We start from the raw sequence: 7807 nt of genomic DNA on the forward strand, positions 1-7807 counted from the left end.
CGGCGTGATTACTTTACAGAAGGATCTGAGGAACCAAATCGCTCGATTTGTGCCATCACATTTGTGTTGATGTTCCAAAACAACACATTTGTGTTGTTTTGGAACATCAAAATATACCCTCAGTTCGAGAAGGAATATGCGCAGTATGTCCATCGAAGAAAAATAGAAGGACAAAAAAAGGGTGCAATAGATGTCCAAAATTACTGTGCAATGAGCATTGCATATATATGTGCCAGCATTGTTTTGATGAAATACATGCTCTAAATGAGGAAAACGAATGATTTAGATCTTAAGTTCTATTTTTATATTTTTTATTTAAATAATAATGAGGAAGTTCCAAAATTACTAAAATAATTACCTAAGATTTTCCAAAGCATTGTTTTCTAATTTCTAATTAAAAAAGTTTAATAAATGATTCTTGTTCTTATAGTTGGTGTTTTATTTTATCTTTAAAACATAATTACAAATGCATATGATTCATATTAACAAAAAAAAAACGTATTAAGTACGGGCGGCAAAATGCTCCCTACGCGATCACTCGCGTTTCACGAGAAGGCGCGACTACTCTAGGGTTAAAAGTGAATCAACGTAATCAAACCAATGGTAAATGAATAAAAAACTTACAATTTACTTTACATACACATTCCTATTATTTAACAAATATTATTTGTACGGAACTTCAATGAATATAATTTCTGACCCTCCGTATTAGGAGCCGCCTACCGCAGTATTAGGCTCTGACCAAAATCATACCTCCGTATTAGGGAAAATCGACCTGACTATTTAAATATTTTTTTAAAATAAGAAATATCATGAAAATAAACATAGACTCAACAGCAATACAAAATTTAAGTTCCACTTTTAACGATAAAGTGGTGTGGCACCTTTAGTAAGACTTACAAATGCTTATTTTTGATACTTACTTTCAAATGTTGCGAAATACCTCCGTATTAGGTGCTTTTACCTTAGTATTTCCTATTTTTATAATTTAAAATTATAATACGTGAGTAAATTGTAGCTGTACGCTCTTAAATATTTGCTAAGCAAAGAGAGTACCTACTCACTCTTTTTGTTTAGGCATTACTTGATATAATATTATGTTCACAATCCAGTTCTCATTCTGGAGATTAAAATTACATTCTTCGGCGAATAACTCTTGATCAGTAGGTTAGAAAGGATATTTTAGCAGGTCCATATAACATTTTGAATTTTTTTTAATCAGAGAAAGCAAAGTTGGGGGCCTCCTTATGTTAAGTGGTCACCACCGCCCATAAACAATAAAATAACACTGAAAAATCCTGAAGATAAATAAAGCTTTTCTTTCTTTATATATTTGTTTAAAGTTTATTCTATAAGCACGATTAGATCACCTATCGATTGACAGTTTTCACATGTATATAAAAACAATAGTTCGAACTATAAAACCGCGCGTAGCAACGTTCCGTATGTAATAAAACTATAATTAGGAACAGGGCAATTGTATTGCTTCGAAGTCTGCACCGATTGATTTAAGATTACAACGGCTATTGCGAAAAACTCGGACGATGCTACACGAATATAGACCAGCTTATCATTCTCCAGAAATGAAGCGACAGGGACGGATTCAAACACAACCTGGAGAATTCCAGCTGAACATAGTATTTAGAATTTACTTTGCTTATAATGTCGAGGTCATTAAATTAAAGTTAATGTCTATATACAGTATTATATAATTAAATCTGTACATACGTAATAAGTGAGGTTCAATGAAATGGTTAAATTATTGAGCCCTAATTAAAACACAGAAACAACGACATTGTTATTTTGTACACAGCCTGTCTGCTTAAACGTCAAATTATTTAGAGAAAATATTACCAAAGTAAACAAACGAACGACAGCCTTATAATTTGGCAAAGAAATGTGTTTTAAGAAAACAAGACGCCAATGGAAACTCATGATTCACGGATGAATTCCGAGCTGACAACGAACAGACGATTAATTCTCTTTGAAAAACAAAGAAATATATATTTAAAGCGATTTTTATAATTATTTCAGTATTGTCTGCATTTCCCATTAGTAGTTCGAGGAGAGTGGTCGTGAAGACAAAATGATCTCATCGTCGGAAGGCACCAATTTAGTAGCTACGTATTGTATTCTTTTGCTGTTACTCATATCCTTGTGGGCTTTGTACTCGGTCTACTAAGATTCTTCTGATTTTCAACTGTGAGTAAAAATATGTTATTATTTCTAAACATCTTTATGAAGAATCCAAACCTGTCATACTTTATTTTTATGCGTTCTGAAACGTCTCTTGTTGTAAATTACCCGTGAGACAATTCAGAAGGCGTCACATATCGTTTCAATAAATCTATTTTGGTTTCGCGTATCTTTCTGTGAGAATATGATTTAAGTCACAGATATAAATGGACAAATTATTTTGATGTTCTATTGTTAAATGTCTGGGCGATTTGTCATCGTCAATAATTTTAATTTAGATTTTTACATTAAAAAATAAATTAATGTAATTTAATTTTCAATGTCTTTTATGAATAATCATAAAAAACTATGTAATTTAATCTGTACAAATCAACCCACTATCTTTATCGACCTATGTTTCCGTATATATCGTTTTAGTTGGCGTGCGTTTTCTTATATTTTTAATTAAATTTATTCTAATCTGGATTTTTGAATCTAATCTACAATCTAACATAAGAACTACATTCACTAAATTATCAATAACCTGGAATACACCTGGAAGCATCCTTAAACGCTCGAGTAGGGCCCTGTTCACTGACGCAGTCGGTCCGCTGAGGGCCTTTTCGGCCAGTCCTACCACAGCTTCTTCACAATCATGCCGATCAACGCGGAGACTGTGAACCTGGCTGCTACTTATATGATCCTGGTGATCCTGCTGTTTTTCCTCTGGCTGCTGTACTCTGCTGTGTTCTAGTTACCGTCAGCCGACTGTGAGTATCATTTTTGTGAGAAATGTCGCTCTAATGTTCTATTGCTGAATAGTAAGGAAAATGTTAAGTTGCAAAAGTTCAATCGTATTTTTGGTGAAGGCTCATGTACCTTTAAAGTTGTAAATCTGTGAAGCTTTTGGTTTGTTAAGAATTGTGGGATTTTGGTTCTAGCTTAAAGAGTCGCATAAATTGAAATATCCATGGTGTGATATCTCTTCCTGCCTCTATGTTAACTTCAGTTGTGAACAAGTTAATAACGGCTGAGGTCAATCAATTAGAATGTCGAATTTATCAGAATTATGATTTATTAAACCATAAAAGTTAGGTAATGTTGACAATTTTCTTCAAGTACAAAAGTTTCTTTTGATATATTGAGATATCAAGTAAATAACTAAAGAAAGCAGACCATCAATAATCGATAAAATGTGTAAAATTGGTTCTCAAACCGAAATCAGCAAGGAAAGTGACCTTCAACCATCCGCTGTCCTTAAGGCTTGTTTGTTGTCGTTATTATCAAGGGCCACTGCTATCGGTGACAGATCTAAAATTATCGAAGCATTTATAAAAGTGGAATCGCGAGGGGCGTGGCGCGTGGGCGGCCGGTCAGCGGGAGACACTCTTGTGTCCCCGGTCAGTTTTCCGAGGTGTCCTGTCCAGTGAGCACCATGCCTAACCACGAGACTACCAGCCTGATCGCCACCTACCTCATCCTGGTGCTTCTGTTGGCCAGCCTGTGGCTCTTATATTCGGGCATGTTCTGAGGTACTTGTTTCTTTTAATCCCGTTTTGGAAGTGTTGTAGTGTGTGTAAACCGATTTCTCCATGAAATCTTGGTTGGATTGCAAGTTAGTGGTTTGCTTTAGTAAAATGTTAACTTTTTAAAAGTTTGATCATAATCTGTCCCAAAAGTCCCAATTTAATTAATCAGATGAAATTGTCATGCTCTTATACTTCCTTTAGGTAAATTTAAGTGTCATTAGTCGACAAAGTTATATCTTCACTTAGAAGCATATTTCACGGAATTCGGATTGCTCTACATGTAATTTTACAATTATTAATAAAGAATTATGCAGCATATTGATAACCTCCGTCATCGGATAGTCGTTTAAATTTTCAATTCCAACTGAAAATGACTGAAATTGTAGTTGGTTTGCATAAGAAAATAGTGCAGATAGAAAACGCCAAAGTTAATGGATAGACAAAATATTTACTTGGCATCATACAGTTCTTAAAATAAAACAAAATAAATATAATGTATCCTCATAAGTGGTCAGTTCAATAATCCAGCATAGCGAAACGTCGATATCTAAATATATTTGAAATTCCAGTATTGAGTAACAACTTGGCATCAACAAATGGTTGTAAATTTTAACTACATATAGGTATATTAACTAACGTACCGTAGAGTCCGGAAATTGTCAGACAGCCATTACTTTTACTAATTTGTACATATTTTATTAAACATAAAATTAACGACTGAATATTGTAGGTATACAACTTAGGTTTTAATGTATATTTTATAGCCTCTTTAGTTATGTTTTTATGTGATTTACTGCTTGTTGAGTTAACTTCTAATATTTAAATGCGCGGCTTTGCTCACATGCCTTTAAATTTTTTCCCGTAAAATGACTTCTAATAACTTTGTGCTCGCGAAATGAAATTACCTATATGATTGAAATTACGTATATTAACGTCTATCTATAATTATGACGAAATAAATGCAAACTTAAAATTTATAATACTCATGAATGGTTTCGAAGAATTTGAAAATCTTAGTGCATTATTTTCCTCTACCCTTCCGCAAAGTGTAAAACGTTCTCTAAAGTTCTAATGATCATGTAAAACTACAAATATATTGAATTAAATTTTAAAGCACAAAATCTTTTATAAAACATCAATTGAAATAAAGCTCATGTTTTCTAAACAATAATGTTTTAACACAACAAAGATATCTCTGGAAAAGCAGTGAAACTCTAAACCTCGAATCAAATTTTATTCAAGTCGGCGTAAACACTATCGCACTGACGTCGCAATTACAATTTTCTCGGAATCACCGTTTCTATAAATGTCCACGCCGAGTCCTCTCGAAATCATAACATTCTAAAATAACTCGTATAATTTAGTTTCCCAGATATTACACGTAACGACGGAAATCTCAAAAGAATATTTGTACAACTGCCAAAATGGAGGCGCGGTCGTAATGCATTTATAATAAAAACATGTCAGACATCTCAATCACGATCAACGTCTGAAACACATGTGGTTGATCGAACTCTGATTGAACTATTCAACATCCAGTTGAAGATGTTAATGCTGTGAACGATGGTAATAACGAGAAATAGGGTAATGTTCGTGATAACGTTTTTACAGGATCGCTGCACACGGTACATATATGGGGGAAATGTCATTTTGACAGCCCCGAATAGCGAAAAGCATTACATAGATGATGTAGCATGTAAAGCATATACCAAAATACAGAGTTCGAGATTAATTTGGCGAGCCCTTTCGATTTCAAATAATTTCAGCTATAGTTTGATTTTGTGACAAACCTCAAAACATATATTTTGGATCAAATAGCGATTATTAACTAATTTTCGTCGTTGTTTACTTTTCTTTCTTTTGCATTTAGTAGGTAGGTTCATATTTTAATCTAATTTTGCTATACTAGTATGGGGATTGGGGAGAGTATGTTAATAATTACATATTATTGTCTTATCACATTGATATATTATATCTATAGTTAAAGTAAGTGCTTCAAGCTCAAGAGGATGTACGTCTTTGAAGTAACTCGTAAATATGCTATCAAATGTTATGGGCTTGCCAAGAAGTGTTCATATATTAGATTTAATATTTTATTAAATGCAATGCCCATCGATAAGTGAATATTAACTGAAACAAAACGATAGGCAAATATGTAAAAATATCTAAATTTCTTGTGATATAGAGTCAACATAGAGAATGTGATGATTCACACTGTTTTGAGGTAAACATTTCAGAATTGATTCCTGCAATTTAAAAATAAATTCTACAAGTTTTCTGGATTGAAGAATCAACCGATGTCAATAAAGTTGGGCAGAATTTCGTCTCTAGACCAATGGAACGCTATTATAAGACATTTATTTTTGAACCATAGGCGTGAAAACTAAATAAAAACAAGAATTGCGAATTTCAAGTCGCCAATAATTAGCTTTTGAAGTGATGAGCACCATGACGATTAATCATTCAGACCAAATTAACGTGGGAGGTTATGGAATGTTGAAAATAGACGGCTCGTCGACGCGTCTTGACAAATGGCGACGGCATTTGTCTTCTGAACTCAATGTTACATTTCAATCACTGTTAACATGCCTAGCAATTAATCCCATTGATTTATAATTTACAAACCTGTAGATACTACTATGTTGAAAGATACAATTAGCGAGTATATTCGGCTACGCAGCTGTTCTTTTTTTGGTTCAACCATGAACCAGTATCTAATGCGTTATACATGTTTATTATATTTGTAGAATACAAATAACTATTTTAACAGCTAATCCCCTTGTTATAATATTATAGGAAGTTATTAATTCATAGTGCAAATGTTTAGACAAAATATGTCTAAAATTATTAGTCTTCTAAACGCAGATACCTAATAATACCTAGTGCTACAATTTTTAACGTTCCGAAGAAATAGTTTATTTGTAAAACATGAATAATGTGCTCGATCTACATTATCCAGATGAATATAAATCGTTGCAAACTTTTAAACAATATATTCTATGTCCGCTTTTATTCTTCTGCCAGGAATAAAACAATTTGGGAATAGCTATTTCCCGCTATTCCCACAATGCTCACAGATTAGTAATATCACAGATAGTATAATGCTATATCTATATCTACTAGGTTATAATATCTACCATACGTATGATATTAAATTATTAACTTTAATTGCAATTGACCTTAAGTATTGTAGCTCAAGTTAAATTCTTCAGCACAGAGCTACATAAATTTCTTCAAATTCGTGGTTGTAAATTTGATAAATAATACAATTATTACTAAAAAACAGAATAGTAGAACCTGTGAAGTGTGAACCGATGTTATTTCTCGATGAAAAATGTTCAATCCCTTTTACTTTGTTACAGATGATGGTCGGGCATAGACAACAAAAGAGACCAATGATGAAGGGAGGTTGACAAACTAAATAAGTTAACTGTAAGAAACCGTAATGTTAGTAACTTAGATAAGTATATTTTATACCCAAGCATTTACGAAGACCGAAGAGCACACAGCGGCTAGGAAACAAAATTTATTAACACGATGATTATATTTCAGTGCTGGGCATTCCAATTAATGAAATTACTAAAATACTTTTACGAGAAAGACATCTAAAACTCAAATTACAACGATGTAACATTTTTCTGTTTCATATTTATCTAGAATGTTATCGTTATTGTTAAGAACTAATTTGTAATAAAGGTTTTTTTTAGTTCTGTGTTTTATTTTATTACATATTGCGTGATCCTTTAAATATCTATATTAAAATGGTAAATAAAAAATCTTGTGTTTTTATTGTTGTCTCTAAACTACTATACCGATCACAATGAGTTTTCAATAGGAGTGATAGGTCAGTTAGTTACTATGAGATAAAATTAAAGGTTATTAATGGGGTATTATGACCTGATGAACTATCCGATGGTCAGTTACTATACCTTTATATTACTCAATTATCGTCAAAGAGAGAGAGAGAGAAAGTGACATTCATTTTAAAAACCTAATAAACGAAAAACTATGCAACTCTACATTGTATTGATAATACCACAGACCCACAGACTAATAATAATACTAATATACTACGTATAATACTAATAACACTTATTAGTACA

At 32.6% G+C, this 7807-nt stretch overlaps 1 long non-coding RNA gene across 1 annotated transcript; it reads left to right on the plus strand.

The window, feature by feature from the left end:
• Window positions 1-3171: 3171 nt before the first annotated feature.
• LOC123706126 lies at window positions 3172-7410 on the plus strand. The gene is made up of 2 exons (XR_006753368.1): window positions 3172-3707; window positions 7067-7410. It is a non-coding gene; the product is annotated as an uncharacterized LOC123706126 (long non-coding RNA).
• The last annotated feature ends 397 nt before the right edge of the window (window positions 7411-7807 follow it).

Source organism: Colias croceus, chromosome 3 (assembly GCF_905220415.1).
Source record: "Colias croceus chromosome 3, ilColCroc2.1".
NCBI classification, from domain to species: domain Eukaryota; kingdom Metazoa; phylum Arthropoda; class Insecta; order Lepidoptera; family Pieridae; genus Colias; species Colias croceus.